Source organism: Taudactylus pleione, unplaced genomic scaffold (assembly GCF_031769625.1).
Source record: "Taudactylus pleione unplaced genomic scaffold, aTauple2 ptg000007l, whole genome shotgun sequence".
Classification (NCBI taxonomy): domain Eukaryota; kingdom Metazoa; phylum Chordata; class Amphibia; order Anura; family Myobatrachidae; genus Taudactylus; species Taudactylus pleione.
In genome coordinates, this window is record NW_028284410.1 from 12626374 (window position 1) to 12649922 (window position 23549).

Genomic DNA, 23549 nt, shown 5'->3' on the forward strand with positions numbered 1-23549 from the left:
TAATATAAGGGGCACTGCATAGGGGGGACCACTATTGGGGGCACTATATAAGGGGCACTACTGGGGGCACTGTATAGGGGGGACCACTACTGGGGCACTGCATAAGGGGCATTACTACAAGGGGCACTGCATAGGGGGGGCTACTACAAGGGGCACTACATAGGGGGGACCATTACTGGGGGCACTACATAAGGGGAACTGCTACTAGGGACATTGCATAAGGGGCACTACTACAGTGGGCATTGCAAGAGGGGCATTACTACTGGGGGCATTAAGGTGAATAGAAAGAAAAAAAAATCCTAGAATGACAAGTAACGGTGGTATATAGGGGCTCCCATAAGTTTGTTGCCCAGGGGCCACCACAGACCTTAATCTGGCCCTGCTTATTATTTATCACATTCTACTTTCTACAATTATCAATTTCTATTAACCTACTGTAAGGCCTTTGATTTTGTAAATCATTATATCTTGTATTTTTCTAGGCTTTTACTTTTAAGCTATTAGTTCTTGATTAATGAAAACATTCTATAGCATTGTATAGTTTATTAAACTGCCATCCTGTCTGCCACTGCAGTGCTATAGTCTTTTAAACTTTCATTCATTTATACCGTTGCTCTATTGCTTAGTTTAGCCAGCTAGCTCACTGATAATGGTGAAAACAATATTTTTAGCTGTGACATGGACAAAATTTAATGGAAAAGAATGTTATTGATTTAAATAATACTATAGCAACAAAAAAGGTCCAAGTTACATTTTAGCTGTTTTTATCAATGTTTAAAGAAATAAAGAAACAATTGAGGGTTGTTTTGCCCATACTGAAACTAAAACACAACAATGGTTTAGAACCAAAATCAAAACACGGGGGTTTGCGCACATCTCTCATTTAAAATAATGTACTTTTCAACACAAGTGTCAGAGTTGCAGATGCCTGTAATTACTGACAGCGATCCTTTGCCTACACGCACAAGTGTCAAATTGTCAGACTAGCATCCTCACAGTCAGGGGATGGCTGGCAACTTTCAGCCTGGAGGGCAAACATAAGCAAGTGGCCCCAGCCTATCTACCAGCAAACGGTGATTGAAAAATTAACGTGACAAAACCTCTGTGGGTGTGGTTTGTGTGATGTAAGTGAGGCTTCAATTGTCAATGAAATACAAAACAGTTACTATTATAAAGACTTCTATTAAATACAGTACAGAGAGTCTGATTCAGCAGAGGATGGAATTGCAAAGACGCACACAAGTAGCTGTGCAATTCTGTCCTTGCTAAAATGCAAATGCAGCAGGAGGTGTCTGACACCTCCTGCTGCATCTGTGGTCCCAGCGCTGCGACTGAGGTCGCAATGTTAGATGGCGCCGGCCAATTGAGTAAACCTCAGCTTAATTAGGCTGCCGACATGTGAGACCAGCAATCTGTGTCCATGGACACAGTCCCTGGCCTTGGCACTCCAGAAAATGGAGGCATCTCACCCCCATTCCAGGAACGCCGGCCGTCCCCGCCCCCTAACATCTAGTGAAGTTACACAATTCTTGACATAAAATAGAGAGGCCTTTCTAGTGAATACTGAGACCATTATAGTGACTGATATACAATGCAGGAAGCATTCTAGGGACATATGTACAAGAAGCATTCCATTCTAGTGACTAATATACAATAATGGAAGCACTCTACTGGCCAGTATACAAAACAGGGACCATGCTAGTAACAGAATACAGAGTATTATTACATGGAAAAATGTATAAAATATAAAATGTATAATATTACTGATTTGGAATAATAATAAAAACATATATATTTTTTTACAGATACTAAAAACAAATAACTACACCAACATTTGAGAATGAAAAATAATTTTAAAATAATAGTTAAAAGAAACAAATTTTTTATTACATAAATAACATCAGAACCCTGATCTGAGCACTCCACCACGCTTATTAAAACTTAGAAACCAGATCTGATCACCCCAAGATTTGATCCATTCTCCCTCATTAAAAATCATACCGCAGATCTGAATTCACCCCAAATCTGAATCATATCCTCAGTCTGATGATCCCTTCTCCGAAATTAAAAATCATACACCAGATCAGAATTATCCCAAATATTAGTGTAGCTTCACTAGATGTGTGAAAGTAAAGCGGGTCATACATCAGTGCCACAATTCCCCTACGCCAATACGCCAATCAGCAATCAAAACCATGGCCATCAATCGGCGATCCACCGCTGGATCAGGGAAACACAGCAAGTTAAAATTCCCATTTTGTGGTCTGAATTGGCGAATCAGGGAAATCCAACATGGATTTCTCCGATCCCCCAAGCCAACCATCAGCAGAAAGCAGAATTGCGGCAATTAGTCGCAGATATATGTGCCCCATAAATAAGTGCAATTATCGTCTTACATTTCCAAGTATAGCAATATACTGTAAATAAACATTTAGCAAAAACATTTGTAGAAAAATAAATTAGACCTCAGATTTATAGGCGACCCAACACATTACCCACCTTTCAGGGATGATGGGGCCCAGCCCACAAATGAAACAGACAGGGCAGCCTCCCTCTATACTGTATGTATGTATGTATGTGTAATATATATATATATATATATATATATATCCCATCTGTCCCATTATACTAACCCTCCTTGCTACTGTTCCTCTTCATTCACGTTGCTGCAGCACGCTTGTGCATGTCACACATGGGGCCAAATTAATTAGCCGTGAAGTTTTCACACAATTGTATATTTACACACACATACAATATGACTATCAAATTACTAAAGGTAAATTGTGCTTACCGTATCTGCCATCCTTTATTTAAAATATGTGTTGCTGTACGCAGTTTTGCTTCTTTTGGTCTGCGCCATTTCTGATAACAGCCAGTAGCCATCGGTGGGGTGGGGGTGGCAGTGGCACAGATGGGGAAAGAGCAGGGGCATTTCTAAAGAGAAGGGTGCCCATGTGCAGTCTCCGTCACGGGCACACTCCTCTCAGTACAGCAGCGCACTGAGCAGTGTGTGGTCAGCGAAGCACTTATAGACTCTGGGCACTGGAGTGTATAGAAGAGTTAGAGGCATAGGGGACACATGGAGTGGGGCAGAGGAGGCTGGAGTGGGGCAAAGGAGGCTGAGGCATAGCAGAGGGAGAGGCATAGGGGACACATGGAGTGGGGCAGAGACACAGATAGCAAAGGAGGCTGAGGCATAGCAGAGGGAGAGGCATAGGGGACAAAATGAGTGGGGCAGAGATACACTTGATAGAGATGGCTGGGAACACTTGGGGTGTGGGGAGGTAGGTAGCACATAGGGAGCAGAGGCACAGCTGAGGAGCTTCAGAGTGCCTCTGCCTAGCCTAGTCTGTCCAGTGGGAGCAGGGGGAGGGTCAGAAGGGAGGAGCTGAGGGAGACCTGGGGGCAGGGCAACATGCAAAGGAGACTGTCTAAATCTAGAAGACATTCAGGAGAAGAAGTTGTGCACTGCTAGTCGGTTCTGCCACATTTAAACATGGATCTGAAGATAAAAGACTGGCAGAGGGGCTTACTGATTATACCAGCCCAGAACTGCTTCTACCTGTGAATTAGAAGCTGGTTACAGCCGCGATCATCAGCACCAGTGGGACCCTTTGCCAGATTGGCCCCAGTACACTGGCACTCCCTGTGCGGCACCCCACCACCACCCCCCCTCTCGATGGTGGCTCCCTGCTCATCATTTTCTCTGTCCCTCTTCACCTCCCTGCACACTTCAACATCCTCAGTAGTATGTGCAGCCCTCCCGCCAGTGTGATTGGTGAATGGCCAGTGCCATCCACCAATCAGCACTGTAGCAGCTGTGACAGTACATAACCCTGCAGTGGCTTAGTGTGAGTGACCAGGGAGAAAACACTGCCTGACACACAGCCACCTGTCATTTATAACCTGCGGCCCCCAAATAATCTGAATTATACCGGCCCGGGTGGCAGATGGCACCCTGCCCCCCGGCCCAGCCCGCCCCTGCTAACAGTGCCCTTTTAGAGAATGCATACTTGCCAACTCTACCACATTGTCAGAGAGATTCCCTTAAAAATAGTAGCAATCTGTCTGAATCCTCCTTACCCCCATTATGTAGCCATATGCTATTCAAATAGGATCATTAGTATAATTTCCCTGCATTTGTTATAAGGCACAATGATCCCTATGGCGATATGCATTTTCTGAAAAGTATCAGTGTGTTTTCATGAACAAATAGATTTTACTAACTACTTTGGGGATTGTTTATATTTGGAGGTAAGTCAGTTTATGACACACCTCTCAGATGTAGCAGTACACGTCCACTTTAATGCCGCGCTCATAAGTGTTGTTTTCTCAATCTCCCTGAATAGCTTTTTCAAAATTATGCAAGTATAAGAGTACAATATGTGATCAAAAGCACGTGAGTATAGAGAATTATGTAAAAATTCCATTTGCCATGCATTACCTTGAGATTGGATTATGCAATCGAAACACTCGAGATCCGAGATTTCTGGGAAAATGTTGTTTTGTTTTGTGACAAGATCCGATTTTCGTAAGCAGATTGGAATCATGACGCGATACTACTTGGTACCCCTAACTTCAGTTCTGTCAGATTTCTCCAAGTCCAAGTCACTCATCTCTAACACAAATAGAATAAAAGCAGGGCTTATGTGTAAGTAAAGCAGACATTCTGTGTTGTTATTAGCCTGACTCACTTATTTTGCCAGCACTGCTTGTTTACAAGTGACAACATCCTAAGTCACATGACATTATCACTTTGTCAGAGCGCTATGATTAGAGTAAGTCTCTGAGAAATACCTGTAGTGGATTACTTTATGTAATTGACACCATATCACAGAGCCATGAGGGGTTAATGCTGATATGGTAAACAAGATGTTCTTGTTCACTTATAGATAAGATCTTTTCTTATTCTATTCATGAACTTGCATTTTATTTTAAACACATCAATACTAGTTATTTTAAAACATTGTGGGGTATATTTTCTAAAGTGTAGGATTTTAGAGGAGCAGTTGTTGCCCATAGCAACCAATCAATTTCTAGCTATTATCTTCTAGGAGGTGCTAGTAGAATCTGATTGGTTGCTATGTACACCACTTTAACTTCTAAAAACCCGCACAGTAGTAAATACCTCCTCTGAATGGTATATCTTGTTAACTTTTTAATATGTTGAGCTTAGTAGGTATTTATAAAAAAAAAGTTTAGCTTTGAAAAAGCAGTATTATAAAAAATGTTATGTTCTCATTTGCGTTTCCATACATGATGTCATATTGCATCCTTGGTTTAATATTACTGTTCACTCTGCAGAAACTCTCTTACTGAATTTTCTCACTGTTATTGATGTAGATAGTAGATCACAAAAACTAGTCCGTTACCTGGACTATTTCCTTCGAATAAGGCTGTGCTGTTATTTAGAGACACCTTGAATTACTGTAGAGGAGCAGGATGTCCTTGTACCTAATCAGACATTCATCCTCTGAGGTATTTTGGGAAGACACTTGCACCTATTGATGTTTTTTCAGTAGGCAATCAATACAGCAGTGCGAGCTGAAGAACTGATCATGTTGCAGATTCTCCCAGAGGAAGCTTGAGTATCGTTGATATTGAGCCAGGTCAATAGCACAGATAAAAGCAAAGTGATATTTGTAAAACCATCAAGTATTAAAAAAATACTGCTTCCTAATCAGTCATCTTGGTGTGCTCTGTCATCCATTATCTAATTCATTATTGTCAATGTATGTAAAAGAGTCAAAGACATAAAGGAGAACATTTGTTATTTGAAAATAGGCAAGACTGTTTCATTGAAGGTGTCATTCAGAATGAAATCTTCAGGCATCAGAGTTATTGAGTAACTATGGCTAAGTAAATGTGAATTACACATTAAATGTTTTTTTAAAAGACCACTATGACTTTTATTTTTAATCATATTGTGCAAACTTATGTAAAATGCTATACAGTATATGTTATTAATATACACTTTTTAGTTTTGATATAAACATTTATTTTTTTCTGTTAAAAATGTTAGTTATTTAAAATAAATTACCATTTTACACTGCTGGCTTGCTTAAGATCCTGTAGCCAGGTATGAGGTTGGCTGGCCTATGAAGCACCAATACCAATATATAAGCTAATGGTCAAAAGTTTTTGAACACCCCCTTTTTCCAGGTTTTATTAAAATGTACACAGTTTAATGTCTGATTGTACCCGGAATTAAAGCATATGACATAAAAACACCTGTAGATAAAAAATACAATAAGTCATAGAATTATTTTGTTTCACTCATCAAAATATCCCCATGTTGCAGATATAACCTGAGAACACTCTTGCATATTTTCTGCAATGGAAATCAAATATTATTCTTCTCAACAATGTTGCAGAAATTCCCACAAATATGTTGCTCTTTCAGGTTTATTTGCTTACACCCTTCTTTCCAGGTCATCCAAAACCAGCTCAATGGGGTTTAAATCTGGAGACTGTGCTGGCCATTCCATGATATTATACTAAAATCAAATACTATGCGCTCTAGAGTTAGTTTTGTTGAGATATAAAAAATATACATGTATTGATAATATAAGGTATGAATACAAAAATTCTCTCTCATGAACCTCTATAAATATTGTGGCCACTACTATGTAAACACTGGGACTATACTATCATGCAGAAAATGTTCCTTCCAATCTTTTTGTAAGATGTGACTACAAGACATATTTACACTCCACTAGGAACAGTGAGGATAGAGTTAAGTGGGATGTAAGCTCAGATGTTAACTTACATTAATGGTTAAGAAGGGAAAGTCTAGCATCTCAAATAACATTTTCCTTAGTACTTAGGGGTAAATTTACTAAGAATCGAGTTTGGTGGAGATTGCAATCTCGGGTGAGTTTAGGCATGTTTTTCATCTCGCAAATTTACTAAAGACAAACTCAGGTGAGTTTGGCATAGAGTTTTAATTTTTCACTGAGAAACACGGGTGAGATTGCAAACTCGAATCAACTCACCATTGGCCAAACTCTGAAGTACTTTTCATGAAAAAGATGCAACTCAGGAATTTACCAAGAATCGAGATTACAGTCACGGGTGAGATTGTAGCAAACTCCCTGATAAATTGAAGTTTCAAACAGTCCACCTGAGCTGTGAGTTTTGCAGAAACATGCACAGATCAGTGTGATTTGTGTATGTTTCTGCATGTGTACTTAATTTATAGTGTTTTTCTAAAATAAAAAAAATTATGTAGGCCCCCCAAAAAATCATATCCAGCCCCGGACTGCTGAGCAAGTCCTGGTTCCTAAAATTATGGGGAACAAAACGAGTAGGGTTCCCCAGTAATTTAGGAACCAGCACCTGGCTGCAAGGCCTGTGCTGGTTTTAAATATAGGGGGAAAAATGCATAGGGGTCCCCCTATATTTAAAACAGCACCGGACCCAAACCAACTGGGGTGTTATACCACAGCCAGGAGACATCTAACACCAGATCTCCATGACCAAAGCATTAAGACCCCAAGCCAGTCAGATTAAGCCGGGGATCTTAGGGAAGGTGGGGACCTCCCCAAGAAGGGGTCCCTCCTCTCCCGAAACCCCAGGCTTGGGATAAAGCCTGGGGCTCTTCCCAGCACCCCTGTAGCGGTGGTTGCAGGGGTAATATTGTTGTATATAGTTCCAAGCTATTGTAATTTACAGTGGAACTATAGGTGCCAGCATGCCTGCGTTTTGGCACTTGTGGAACTACAATTGCCAGCAGGCGGGCAGCAACCGTTCCTCCACTGTAAATTAAATGGTTAAAAAAACACAGTACACACACATCGTCTAAAGTATAACTTTATTACACACCTACCTACCTCACCCACACATACTTACCTGTGCCCAGCTGGTTGGTCCCCTTCTCTAGTAGAATCCGTTTGTAGTACCTGGAAGATCCTATACTCACCTCCATCCTTGTGCTGGTCTCCATAGCATCCAGGGGTATAACATACAAGATAGGAGTTACCAGGACAAACATTGGCAGATGCTAATGGCGCCAATAGGACAACACCTGCACCATTATCATGGCAATGCAATGCTCTCCTTCCAGTGGAGTCTCACAAATGTCAGTATCTCTGGGCATTTGTGACAAATGAAACAGTGTGACAAGCTGTTATGGGACACAGGATAGTGGATAGACTACATAGGCATAGTAATTGGCTTCTTCGGACACTGCCCTCAAAATAATGAGCAATAAGAAACCAGGCATCTGGCCAGCAGCTACAAAAAACCCATTACATAAACTATAACTATCTTTAGATCCAATGTAACATGCAAGAACAATGATTATTTGCTAAGGCAAAGCAGGTTGTCTCTGTTTACAAAAGACAGTTTGAGTGACAGATCTTTCACCCAATGGAGAAACATTAACCCGGTCATTGATAAGGGGGAAGACATATGAAACACACAAATAGTGGGATAGCATATCACATACTGTAACTAACTACACCCCCTGAAGAAACATGATGAAATGTGTTGGGATCACACCCATCCTCACTGTTACTTTGTGTCACACAGTCATGTGATACTATTGAAAGTTTGCAAATTGGGCCTCATTCAGCAAGGATCGCTATTGCTAAAGCGTATGCAGTTGGCCAATTGTTGCATACTGCGCATGCATCGCAGTGCATGAAGGCACCACTGCGATCACAGAGACCACATAGTGCCACTGTAGAATGATTGACAGGCAGTGAGCATTTGGGGGTGGTGACAGGGAACAGTCGGAGAAACAGAGGCATGCCTGTCCATTTGACCGCCGTTGGATGGGCATGCATAAATTAGTCTCTGTGATTGCATATGCAGCTTGAGTACTCACTGCGTGCAATGAGGTTAACAATTTAGAGGTGATGTCAGGGCTGCTGTAATTCTGCGTAAGGGGTTGATGGTACTCAATGTTTCCGATGTTTGAGGAGGTTTGCAACGTATTACGGATGTGAGAGAGGGGAAGTGGGCATCTGCATGATGTCCCTGCAAGCGCTTTGTACGATTGCATGCATTAGCATACTTTCGCAGCAGACCTGCGTGCGCAATTACAGCCGTGATTGCATCAGCCTTGCTGAATGAGGACCATTATCTGCAGCATGCTATATAAAACCAAGGCACTCTGCTGTACTAGTAGAATTGTAAGTTCCAGTATCCCATCTAATAAAGCTTGTATTAATTATACAAACTTTTAACAGTGTATTTATCCATACAAGCCCCCACCTACCACATATTAGCAGCAGAGAGCATAAGGAGACAAACAGGACCAGCTACCATCGGCTATATATCAGAGTGAGTACAAAGTTATCTCACCTATTCCTGATAACATAACTAATGTCCTGATATACTCTTATACTGTGTGCTCTGTGTTATCTCAGGTGAACTACTATTGTGATGAGACAAGGAGAAAGTATTACACCCTGCATATATTAATATGTACAGTATTACCATTTGCAAGGCATACAATCTGGAACATTAACTTCAGTGACTCCTACCTTACCTATTGAACTGGATCACATAGAATTTATAGCTCACTACATGTGAACAAACACAGTGGAATTCTCTTTCATACAGTAGATAACTCCTATTCATCCATAATAGACTCTCCCTTTTTCTTTTTTCTTTCTTTCTTCTTTCTTCTTTTCTTTTTTCCCTCTCAACAAACGTAAGCCCAGATTGTGTGGTATTATTTGCAATATTTGGTTTCATGAGATGAAACACTTCTTATACCGTGTAGCTAATGGCCATCATCTAGCACACCTATCGAGCATGGTTGCCCTTCTATCTGTTATAGTCCATGATTTGAAGCCTACCAACCTATTCCTTTCCTTAAAAGGTAATTCTGGCATAGCTTGAGGTATATTTTGGCTCATCATCTTGCTGAAGGTTGAACCCTTGACCAGCTAGGCATAAATCGGAGGGTGTTGCCTAATGCTGCAAAATGTTGTGGTGGCCCTTTTGGTTCAAGAGTGTCAGTCACTCTGTGCAAGTCATAGACTAGGGATCCAGCAAAAGAGCCCCAGACAATCACACTTCCTCTTCCATGTTTAGTAGCTAGTGTCACACGGGTTTATTTACTAAGCAGCAGCTTGTAAAACCCACCACTTTCTGATGTGCCTAAATGCTAAATTTAAAAGGACAATACTTTTAACTAACAAAACATGGGGTGTTTTACTATAAAAATGCTGCCCTTTAAAGTTTGGGCTTAAACATGGGAAGTGGTAGTTTTCACAAGCTGCCGCATAGTAAAATAAAATGTTACACTAAGGGCGGGAACCAGTTATCCTTGTTATCATAACGCACACGGAAAGATTCCGGGATAAGTATACAGAGCTATGGGATAACACATTGACGGCAGTACCAAGAAGGGTAGAAAGCCCTACTTGATGCTGATCTCTGTTCGACCCTCAGGAATCGGCGAAGAGAATTCTGTGTTAAGTGCAGCCTATGGGCTTATCGGGGCTGCAGTTGAAGAGCCCCAGACACAGCATCATGGCTAATCCTCATTTCGAGGATAATTGTATCAGGCCCTAGGAAACCCTGCATCATGAACTAAAGATTTAAAATTTTGATTTGTTGGTCCGTAAGACCTTATTCCAGTCTTCATTAGTCCACTGGGGTGCTTCATGGCCCAGACAAGTCTCTTTTTTCATTGCTGCAGGACAGCAACCTATTCAGTACACAAAAAGAAATTGGAAGATTAGTGATAATACACATATGTTTAAGTATATTTTAGTAGACAGTATGTACGCAAAGTAATTGTGCACTGCTAAACTATGCCGTAGGCTGCATAATGCTGTAATATAAAGGATTAATCTGTCATAATATAATCACATCAATGAAGACACATGTAAAGTTTAAAAACTATTAATGCCTCAAAATAAATATATAATCAAACAAAACACAATGGTATAGTTAATAACCATAGACATAATTGACACTTAATAAATACTGCACACATCTAATTTAGATATGTATGGTGATAAGTCTCTGCTCATTTAATTAATGTACTGCCCAAATTAAAATTCAGTCCAAATAGAATGTAAAAAGATCCTATAAATATTGTAGTTTTTACCTGACATATTCACAACTTGTATGGGAAGTCCAGTTAAAAGTTTGATTTCCAGCATTAATTTAAGTAGTCCTATATCAGACAATTCGGATGAGCTGGATTAAGTGATGGATCCAAAATACGCTCACAAAGAATTTTCAGAACAACTGCTGTGAGCTAAGGTGTGACAAGCTCAATCACAGACTGCTGATCTCTGCTGACAAGTATTGTGCAGCTGTTGTAACTTGCTGCTTTTTGTTGTTATAAACAACATCTATAGAAGCTGCAATGCTGGTAAGTGCAGGTGTACCACTGAAAATATGCAGATGTTACTGTGCTCTTTTAGCTGCCACTGCCAGTGAATGTAATAACTGGAGCCTGCTGAATAAATTGTCTTGCAGGTAATGAAGACACAATGAGGGGTCTTAGAAATAAAAGCAGATATTTACTGAACAATTAATTATGAAAATATAGGAATCCTCTGACTAGCTTTGCCTCTAATGGAGGCCAATCACCCGGAGATCTATTACTGTAGTTAAAAGTTGTGAAACCTGGTCCTAGTTATCTCTAGTTCCAAGAACTCTAGAGGAAACCATGGGAACCCTAGGGCATGGGTCTTCAACCTTTGGCCCTCCAGCTGCTGTGGAACTATACATCCCAGCATGCCCTGCCACCATTTTGATATAAAAGCATGCTAACACTGTTGCAGGGCATCCTGGAATCTGTAGTTCCACAGCAGCTGGAGGGCCAACGGTTGAAGACCCATGCCCTAGGGTAATGCATAAGATATACATTGGTTTATTGTTTCTAACCCTTAACAACTTTGTTAAGCTTACTTAACTTAAACTAATAAATAATGACACAGACAACAATAGCTTGGCTAAAAAGGTCACAGCTTTTATTTATAATGAATTAATTAATTAACCTAACCAGGGTGGCAAGAGATGCTGCAGACTCAGTTATAGCTTTCACCTCAATCAAGTATTCGGGGAACGACTGAAACGTCCCCTCTCAAGACTCACTAACGATGTGAGAGTCCCACTTCCCTCCTGGGCCAATTCGAGACGCTTCCGTACAAAAGCGCCCGGGTCCCCCGCATGGAGAAGGACAAATTTGCCAGGTTCTTCTAAGTCAAGTGCCCCCACAAAGTTATCTTATGCCACATAAAGCCACTGGGCTGCAGCGTACTCCTGCCAGAGCCAGACTCCAAAGGAAACTGGCCCGCCACCCAAAACAACCGACGCTCAGAACCACAAATCCTTATTGCACACACAGACCCAGGCCACTAAGATGCCTTCTGACCAGACATAAAATACCATGTTGGATCACCAACAAAAAGCTATGACACAGAACCAAGCTACCCAGCAACACAGCATAACTGGCTACTGACACATTCACCCTATCTTCAACACACCATGCTTACTCGCCGCTCTCCAAGTCAAAACAAGGCACCATTTTAGACCACACAAACTTCCCATCCAGTCTTTATTCCAACAAACCTCTCACCACAAACAATCAACTCCATACCTTTCAACTGCACCATGTCATTTCTCCCAACAGGCAACCCCAATCACCAAGCACACACAATGTATCCACCAGGGACACTGCAAATCAAGCATGAAACATGAAGCCAAACCTCGCACACCCTTCTGCTACCTGTCACCCATAAAAACAACACAACTGGTGCATAACCAAACCATGTCGCTCCAGCCCAAATTATAAGAGTGGCCCACAAGCCAACCATGCTGTCGACTGCAGCAAATTCCCATGAAAATCAAAATTCCGTACCATGAGCACCTCACCAAACACAACCATCCTGACACAACTTTGAGAAGAACACCTAGCTGGGATGCAGAAGAGGGGAAACAAGTAACCTGAGTGAAGAGGAAAAACTAAAAAACCTACCCGTGAACCAAATTGGGTCAGATCAAGGCTCATGGGAGGAAAAATGTAAAAATCCCTTCACAACCCCCCAATTGTTGAACGCTAGACATTCAATGATTGGCTGGTAAACAACATTTCAGGTTGGTGCCAGGTGCACACCTACTACTTGCCACAACATATAAGTCTTGTAGTCATCTGACCTTCAATGCCCTAAAGTCTGCATGTATGCGGGAGATACCCCCTTAAACACTGCGCCAATAGCTGCCCCAATTTGAAAGAAAATGAGTACCAAAAGCATAAGCATACGAACCGCACCCGACTAAACCCTGTCCAAACTGTAGCGACTGAAATTTGTAAAGCAGGATAAGATCGGGATGCAAACCACCATTGCGTCCCTCCCGCAGGGTGCCACCTCTATAATGCACCGAAAGGCATACCGGGCAAATAAACCTCAAGATGTTGAGAAAAGAAAACTATCTACCTTTTGCAGGAGACAAACACTGACTAAATTGTATATGCGATAATCAGATGAAGTGTGTAAACAGGTGGCCCCCATACCTGCTCCACCCTGTATAATACATGACAGTCTCCTCTTACCCCGTGATCTCCTAGGACAAAATCTTTAAAACAAAAGCCTTGATGATGAAGATGCCTTATTGACAGCCACCTACTCTCTCCACCTAAAGCGCCCCAAAATTTGCAGCCAAAAGGGACAAATGGAAAAGAATGGCCTCAATCCCAACAGAAACCACCTGACCCATAAAAAAAGCAACACTTTTAGAAGCTGCATGACAATAGGACGCCGGGGGATGGCGCGAATGGGGAAACCCTTCACCCAACCCATCATAGCATAGCAACAATAAATGGCTGGGTTGGGTCATGACTACCTTCTAGCTTAACATAGAATGAGATCCCCTGGTTGCTGCCATCAGGCTTTTCTTGGACTGATCCTGCTACTAATGGTTCCAAACAAAGGAGAAAAGCAAATATTCTAAGACTTACCCTCCGAAGATAGCTGAGTACTATAAGATCGTCAAGCCCACCAGGCAGGCTATTACATCCGTAGTGTCAATGTGACGAGAGGCTGCAGCACCAACTGAATGTTCAAATCTAAAAATTCTATACCCAAATGCACAAAATTAAATGACGCAGCAATGCAAATGAAAATTGCAGACGCGCTTTGGTTGTTGATGGCATGAGCTAAACACAATTTTTGTCGCACTTGGAATTAACAAGATGAAAGCTCAGTCGCACAGACCAGAGAACAATGGCCACGACAATTGGGAACAGCTCTGAACAGCAACAAATAACTCATCAGACCTACCTCATGCCAAACCCGAATCCAAGTAGCCATGAAGAAAATCCCCATCAAAAATAGAGGCCAAAAACCCAGATGAGCCAGCCGCACGGGTGAACAGTTGCCTCAAAAATTTGTCACTGAAGGCCAAGGATAAATGTGATTGCCATTAAATTGCACCAGAGACCTGGCCCAACTACTTAGTGCCTCATTGCCCTCCGCCGGCAGACGAACATGAATGATGAGGCTGGCTCTCCCCGGCAGTGGCCCGCTCCCTGTTTTAGATCCAACTCGAACTATGGGAAGCTATAGAAAGCTAAGTTAAAGGAGCCCATCAACTAACTACTCACACTCACTACAGACTGTGCCAAACGTAAATCAGCCCACAGCATGACCAAGCAACTAAACAAACCTAGTCCCCAACAAACGACCTCCAGCTAGCACGACCAACTCGATCCCCAAATGACAAACAGTAAACGCGACCCATCATCATGTCATATGTAACTTTAACCCTCAAAAACGTAAAACGTCACTCCTTTCTGAACCTATGAAGAGAAAATCTACCAGATCATGCGCTACACCAAACTGTCCAGTGCCGGCCTGAACACACCATTGCCAAAGAATCTAGATTTCTCAAAATAGGCCCAAGAAACCATACAGCCTTAAGGCAAACATTGTTTACCTAAACACCCGAAAACCACTGAAAACCACTGAAGCCCCATGAAAGTAACGGCCTTGTAGTCCAGACCACAAAATAAAAATGACCCAGAATTAAACTTGACCATCAAGGCGCCGTAACCCAAACTGCATACCACAACCAAAATTCGACAAAATGGAGAAACTGTTCTGAAGGACCTACAGTGATGGTATAATTAACGGAACTCTACAATGTCTAGGAGAAATGCCGACACAACTTTATGACCTGTGTGGGAACCACCCCAATGGAGAGGTACAGAGATCCTGCAAGGGGGAATGAGGAAAAGGAACCTCCATCCACCCCGCAACATCTCTGCTCCAACCTAGGCCTGGAACCTCAGTAATAAACCCTGACAGAGTGTAAGCTATGTGGTGCCCTGATCAGCAGCGACTCAACTAATTCCCCAAAAGCAAGTCAAATGAAAAACCCCACAACCACAACAAAATTACTACCACCAGGTTAGCTACAACCACAGAAAAAGTAGCCAAACAACGGTGACTAAGTCTTAACTGGCTTCCTTGGACCTGAAACACTAAGCCCAGTGTAACATTGGCAATCCTAGGCCCGGAGCTCACCCACACAGAGGTGCCAGGAGAGGTCAAATGACAGCCTGACCCCGAGAGAATCAGGAATCATAACCGACGACCATCCACCTCCTGCAACCTCCGTACAATAGGCTTATCAGTAGAATAAGCGCTGCGGGGCGACCCCATACCCAAGGAGGGTCAAAGCTACTGCAACCAAATATAAGCCTCTTTAACTCCCAAAAGGCATACCACCCAACCATCGTAGTTCCATTTGAACTGGGAATCAAACTCCCCCCATGCCAAATATGAACTGGACAAACATGTAATGCACCAAACAGATGTATCAATAAAATATCCATGTTCCTCAGCCAGCTCACCCAATAGCATTCGGTGAAGATGAGCATGCATTTAAACCATTTATTACATTCAAAAATGTTGTCTCCCCACAGAGCTTGTCTTCTTAGCCTGAATCCCCTTACTACATCACATAAGTGAGCGAGCAAAAATTCTACAAATTTACCTTTGCGGCTCTTTCCTCGCTGAAACACAACCGCACAGAAAAACTGAATTCGCACAATGTAAATTTTCCTTCATGTTAACCCCTATATCCTACGTCAATAGCCTCCTATCATTGTCACCTAACCTCTTAAATAAATGCCAACGCTGCATAACCTTCTTGCCATTTTATGCGGGCGCACCAGGTAACGAAAAATGAGAGTAAAATTAGGCCAGCAAAATAAAATCGTGAAACAGTCATACTCACCAGAACCAGGTGGTCCCAAAATTTCCTCCACAAGGCTTTCATGTGGAGGAGCTGCCGTCTCGACTGCCGGGGCCGCCTTGACATTCACAGGGTTATCAGCCGATCAAGTCCCAGTCTTCTCCCAACCTCTTCCCACAAAAAACGCAACCTGCATCTACAGAGGACATGTGAGGAAAAAGCAAAGGAGTCCCTGCTGAGGAAATGGGGCTGTATAGAGGAGTGAGAGCCTGGAGGGTGAAGGAGGTGGAAAAAAAAAGGGGGAATGGGTTTTGGGGGGTGGGGGGTTGAGGAGACAGTAAAATGGGAAAAAGAGAAAAATTGGTGGGTGTGGTAAGGAGGGGAGCAGACCCGAATTTAAAAGATGAATTTAGGAAGGGAATGTAAAAGCCCCCTGCACATGGTGAAAAAGGGGGGTGTGAATAAGGGGTGGAGGTGACAGAGCCATGCAGGGGGGGATGAAGAGATGAAAGCTGCCAGATGCATATGACCGAGAAACAAAGTGCTTGTGGGATAAGCCAAGGGTGGCCGGATGCTGAAGAGCACCGCTCTACAAAATGGCCAGCGTGGTGTTAAAATGGCCACTGGGCCCGCCGTTAGGGCAGAGACCACCAGAGATGGTTAGAGGCCAAGCCGCACCATCTGACTCTGTGCAACGGTGCAAGCCACCGGAGGATGCAGAGGGGTACCACGCAGAGTGCGCAGCAGGAACTGCAGCAGCTGGAGCTCCCGCTGGTGCAGCGGGTGGGTGAGCTGATGGGGCTGCTGAGTCAGAAGATTGTGCAGCCCTGGAGGAAACAAAAGCAGGTAAGGAAGGAGGGAGGTTGGCCCTTGAGTGCGCCGTGGGAGCCTGGACAGTGGGTGCTCCCACTGGTGCGGCTGGGAACAATTAAGCTGACGTGGCTGCAGAGTCAGAAGACCGCGCAGCCCCAGAGAAGCCAGAGTGGGTAAGGGAGGGGGGGTGTACCATGAAGGAGATGATAAGATGATAAACTAGGTAAGGAGAAGGGAGGGCTGGTAGAGTGGCAGGGGTACAGTGGTATGAAAGGGAATGCACTGAGGTGCAATTAAAAAGGGTGACAGAAAGAAAGGCATGGTAAAAGGTGGAATACAATGTGGACAGCCTATATGAAAGCAAAGCTACTCAGCCTGATCCTGTTTCAAAGATCCATAACTAAAGAGGCTGTGTTCATGCAAATGAGCCAATATATATTCTGGTAAACCGACCACTCCCTCAAGCAATATCATTGGCTCAAACAAACATCTGACCAGACAGCACTAGAAACTGTAATTAGAAAGAAAAGAAAAGAGTTGATGGTAATGGGCGCACAAGTCAAGTAAATTACAAGATAAAATTTAACTTTTAATGGTTATTACCTTAAAACGAATATCCCCAATGAGGGAAAATATACAGTGAAATATAAAGTTAAAAAATTTATATCAAAACAGAACACACATGTAAATAAAAAAAGGGCAGATCCACTACTGTGTTGTTGTGAGATATCTATTAATAATAAAACATATATTGTGTTAGGAGGGATCCTTAAAACTCAGTGGAATAATATTATCGATTGGTTCCTCTCCACTGTGGATGCTATAATAAGTGTGCGGCAGAACAATTTCTCATAATCCACGGATTATTATTATGATATTAACAGACCATAGCCTGGTGTTATTGGAGTTATAAGGTAAGTATGACATCCACTGTAATAAGTGTGCCACAAAGAGAAGTTGCTTGTATTGCTATTATCTACACACCACTTCAGATTTATCGTAGTAATTGCTGCTTACTCCTCTTAGCTAGTGCATGCATATCCCATGCATATTAAATACGTAGGGGTTATTTTACACAGGAACTTCTCCCAGATTTTCTCCTCCAACTTTCCTCCATTACTCAATACTCAAAACAGACCTTCAAACCGGGTGCTCTAGGAGGATATCATGGACGGGGAGGATTGGAGTAATTAAAATGAATGTGCTACAGTACCTAGGGTACTGTATCTTCTGCAAACTATTCCCATATCAATACCATACTCTTGGTACAAGGAATTTACCAAAGTGAGAGTTTTTAGAAGAGGAGATGTTGCCCACAGCAACCAATCAGATTCTAGCTATTATCTATTATAAGGTGCTAGTTATATGTTAAGTAGCATCTGATTGGTTGCTCTGGACAACATCTCCACTTCTAAAAACTCTCAATTTAGTAAATATACCCCTATGTGTCGGCTGGTCGTAGGCAATGTTTTAAACATGAGGTATTGTATAAACGAAAGCACCAACTAGGGGAATGATTTTACGATGCACTTGCTTCCAGGACCCAATTCATTTGATTAACTTCTAGGGTCTCCCACTCCTCCATGTGGTCCCATTAATTCAAAATATTTTAGAGTCACTTATTTTGGAGGATTTGCTAAGTCTCTCTGCTTCAACCACCTGGAGATCAATTAGTTTAATGTTGTTAAACTTGATATCTCTGGTTCCATGGACTCTAGTGGAAGACCAAAAATACTCTTTGCAAGTGCTAGGATACCCTCTGGTAGCAGAGCTGTAACTAGACTTTTTGGTGCTCTGTGCCAGAAAGAGTATTGGCACTCCCCCATTTTTCAAATAGGGCCATAACACACCCAAAAAGTGGAATGGCCTCATGAGGAAGGGCCTGAGGGAAAGGAGACGCCCTCAGTCTGGATTAGCACCCCTACCTTATTGGTTTAAAAGCATGGAGTCTTGTGATGGATATGCAAAAGAAATAACACATTTTAACCCTTCACTGTTTGTTTATTATATATGTACCTCACTTTTTATTTTCATTCTTTATATGCAGCAGTAGCTGCTCCTAACTATCTCTTTCACACTGCACTTTTCTTACTATGGCGGTGCCCTGGGGTGGCTTAGCTGGGCTAGTTTGGGGGTATCCTGCACTCTGGATTTGAATCGTAGTATGTTAGGGACCTACCCTACAGAGGTTACCTGGATATGGTGGGTAGGCCCATAACCTTGGCCAAGATTATGCTAAAAACCTCTATTGATTGCAAACTTTTATTGCATTTATATATTATTAATAATTTGGAGTTGTGCACCTGAGATTTGTCTGTTTTTGTGCCTGCAATTTGTCTCATCAGGTAGCACCTCCCATTATATATATATTTAGGGTGTGCAGTCCAGAAATCTTTCCCATATACTCCATTTAATGTGCTTTATTGCACACCTGAGGGAAAGGAGATGCCCTCAGTCTGGATTAGCACCCCTACCTTATTGGTTTAAAAGCATGGAGTCTTGTGATGGATATGCACACTAGTAATAGGCACAATTCTAGGTAAGTCCTACAAGTTTTATATACTGTAGTGCAACTTTGGTTCATTTTTGGGGCGTGGGTCCCCCTGGATTGCCTTTGGTTGATCTGTTTCAGGGCACCGCATTATAACACATTTTTCTTTTATAACACATTTTAACCCTTCACTGTTTGTTTATTATATGTGTACCTCACTTTTTATTTTCATTCTTTATATGCAGCAGTAGCTGCTCCTAACTATCTCTTTCACACTGCACTTTTCTTACTATGGCGGTGCCCTGGGGCGGCTTAGCTGGGCTAGTTTGGGGGTATCCTGCACTCTGGATTTGAATCGTAGTATGTTAGGGACCTACCCTACAGAGGTTACCTGGATATGGTGGGTAGGCCCATAACCTTGGCCAAGATTATGCTAAAAACCTCTATTGATTGCAAACTTTTATTGGATTTATATATTATTAATAATTTGGAGTTGTGCACCTGAGATTTGTCTGTTTTTGTGCCTGCAATTTGTCTCATCAGGTAGCACCTCCCATTATATATATATTTAGGGTGTGCAGTCCAGAAATCTTTCCCAAATACCCAAAAACATTCAACTCCGCCTCCACACTTGCTTTCGCCACTTTGTTACAGTAACACAGTGATTTCTCAGGACAACCAATTCCTCATCCTCCAGCTAACCAGTCCAGATCAATGTACTATTCAACAACACTATGAACATGATGTGGGCGACCACCTAATGCATTTTGTTAGAATTACTTCATAAATACAACAGTGGTGATTTATAGCTCCACCATTGGAATCAGCTTGACAAGGATAGTCGCTGACAAGAAGTTTGTTTTGCAGAAATTACATTGAGTTTGATGGTTTGCAAAGAACCCCAGATACGAATATAGTGATCTTGTTGAAAGAATGTGCAAATTTGGCATTTTAGTGCTCATTGGAATATACTGGTACAGTATTATGCAATATGGGCTCTTTGTCCACATATATACCTTGAAATTGAAGATGATGACTTTCACTTGTTGTCCATAGTACAGCATCAATGAAAAAAACACTGTAACCTGTTCTCACCAGTTTAGGAGTCATAGAGGGGGCTGCTAAAGAGTTATGAAAAGCACAATGGAGAGTTCCACTATGCAGAAATTCAGAAATTATGAGATGCAGGAGATGGTGGATGAGACAGACTTTAATTCCCCTATCTCACTCGCTCTGTCACATACAAAACAAGGGACACTCAATTATAAAAGATGTTTCCTCTAGTGTCCCCATAGAAGTTATTGTCTGGTGATCAGTGTGATCATCCCTATACTGCATAAAATGATCATAAGTCCAATGAAAGATCTCATTGAGAAGCATGGGAGAGGGGGGAGGTTATCTAATAATATGATGGTCCATATCCTGTGTAAAAAAAAGATCCACTCATTTAGTGTGGTATGTTCTCTTGTCTTTAAAATTTTGTTTAATTTAAGACGGCAAAAACTATCAAAAGGAAAATAAATTCTTTAATATGGAAACGTGTAGAATCCTAGGGGCATATTTACTAAAGTGTGGGTTTTTAGAAGTGGAGGTGTTGCCCATAGCAACCAATCAGATTTTACTTATTTATTTAGTACCTTCTAGAATATAATAGCTAGAAACTGTTTGGTTGCTATGGGCAACAACTCACACTTTAGTAAATATCCCCCCTATTTTTTTACTATTTTGGAAAGGTGCATTAATACCAAAGCAAGAATAACAAAATATTTCTTTGTGGTGTTTATAAAGTACAAAATACAGTATATAAACTTGTTTTTCAATAAAAAACACTTGTTTTGGCCATTCTGGGTACATGTAAATTGCTGTTTTAGAAGGAGCAAGAAAACTGTATGGTATTTTCTGAAAATTCAGTCTTCTAAAAAAAAAGGTACACATTTTGTGGTTACTGCATAATAAAATGACTGCTATTGATTGGAATAGTGGCAAATAGTGAAGAGTAACCCTCAGCATGATAGAGGTTTAACACTCAGGAAAATATTACTTGCTTTGTAATCTAGAGTGGTGAGAAAGATCTCAATAGGTGCATTTTGTTTTGTATTTTTGCCAAAATAAATATTTTTTCTGCACCTCACTTATCAGTAGTGATTCTTTCTAATTTAATTCAAGTTTCTTGTTTTTTTATTGACTGTACATTATTTATAGATAATCATAGGTGTGCGCAGAAGCCTATACAGGGGGTGCTGCTTTGGAACTTCCCCTTCTGCAGGGTTATGGACTACCCAATACTGCCCTCCCTCCGGGACATACACTACTCACCTGGACTCACTTGGCCACTCAGGTGAGTAGTCTTTGTCCTGGCAAGAGGGAGGACGGAGTAATCCATGATCCAGCGGAGGAGGAAGTGCCAAAGCGGCACTCACTTTGCAGGCTCCTGCGCACGCCTTTGTAGATAATTATGACATGTATAAAGTACCAAAAGAGACTTAAATTTCCCTTAAATCAAAGTATCCATTTTGTAGATAGGACTTAAACACAATAGATTATAGACTGACTAGCCCACGTTGGAAAGTTAAATGAGAAAGAAATGTGAATTATGACACAGGACATTCAACATTTAGTCACATCTTTGTGGACTTGGGGCTCATATAGATTTGCATGTATAACTTTTTTTATCAAGTATATATGTATGCATACGTCTTAATGAAGTTTCGAATTAGGACTCCTTACACTTGGAAAGGTGGTATGGTGGAGAAAAAGGGACTGTCAAGTGTTGGCCAGGAACAGTAAGGGCATATTCATGTAACTATGACACTGATACCAATGTCTGGATGCCTAACTCCTGCCGGTACTAAAAATCTGTTTCAAAAATATTCAGTAGAGACTATCAGCAGCACAATCTAACTGCTTCTGACTGGCTGCTTCCAGATTGACCTCTAGCTGATAGTACTTCATTTATTAGCATTGTAGCATTGTTAGATCAATAGATTCAATTAATTAGCGGCTGTCTATTTGCATTAGTTACAGATACTGTCATATCCATATAGACTGCTGCAGGAAAGACAATTCCTATTTAATTGTTAAAAGCAAAAACAATGGATATGAAAGATGTGTATTTATGTATATTGTCAATTTCACCGAATTACACTATTTCTATGCAACATAACAATGTATTAAGACTAGAGATAAGCAGTTCGGTTCTCCAGATATCCGAATCCACCCGAATTTCGTGAAACGCACAGATCTAAGTCACAGTTTTAATCTCCTGAGGACATCCGGATAAATTGGAGTTGCGGTTCTGATCTTCCAGTGCTTCGGATTTCTGATATTAAAACCAAATTTCGGGTTTTGGATTTTAAAAATTACATGATTTTAGCTGTTTTTTAAAACTTAAAAAATTTTTTTTTTTTTTTAAATCCTTATAACTATTTTAATGGTCAAATTCTGTTACACACAGAAGCCTCCTGAATGGTTCCCAGCAGCATCCCCATGTTAACTGTATCATTATTATTATTATTATTATTAGTATTATTACTATTATTATCCTTTATTTTAATGGTAAAAGGAAGATTCTGATTCCAGCCTATGGAGCTGCGAACAGAATCTGTCTAGCATAACTGCCAGAAAGAATTTGCAATGCAAGCTGTCTACGGCACCTCACGTTGAATTAAATCTGCCTCTAAATGTTAAATCATTTGTTAAATTACAACATCTTCTATTTAAATAACACTTCTATGCCAGCTCCTGTTAAAGTCCCTTTTTATAACCCAAAGATGTCACTGTCATAAAGAGTGTTCTCTACATGCAATATTAGTAGGTTCCAGGTACTGAACGGAGAATAATTGTACTGTAAGTCAAAAATATTTTTAAACTCTGCTCAATTCAAATTATCTATTCAAATGTATCGACAGATAGTTTTCACTTAAAGCCACCAAAAGAAATTGCCAGGCCATTTAATAACATACAATTAATTTCAGTGCAAATTCCACTTGAAAGTTCCTGAAAATTCTGTGTTTGCATTGCAATCATCTGACTGGCATTTCATGTTATTTTCATTATCCAACTGTCCCAACGA

General features: G+C 41.3%; 1 long non-coding RNA gene across 1 annotated transcript in view; it reads right to left on the minus strand.

The window, feature by feature from the left end:
• The window catches only part of LOC148542897 (uncharacterized), a 57261-nt gene extending 52625 nt beyond the window's left edge, over positions 1 to 4636 (minus strand). Inside the window, exon 1 of the long non-coding RNA XR_015873675.1 lies at positions 4445 to 4636. This is a non-coding gene — a long non-coding RNA (uncharacterized LOC148542897). The remainder of the gene's footprint in view (positions 1 to 4444) is intronic.
• Positions 4637 to 23549: the final 18913 nt, after the last annotated feature.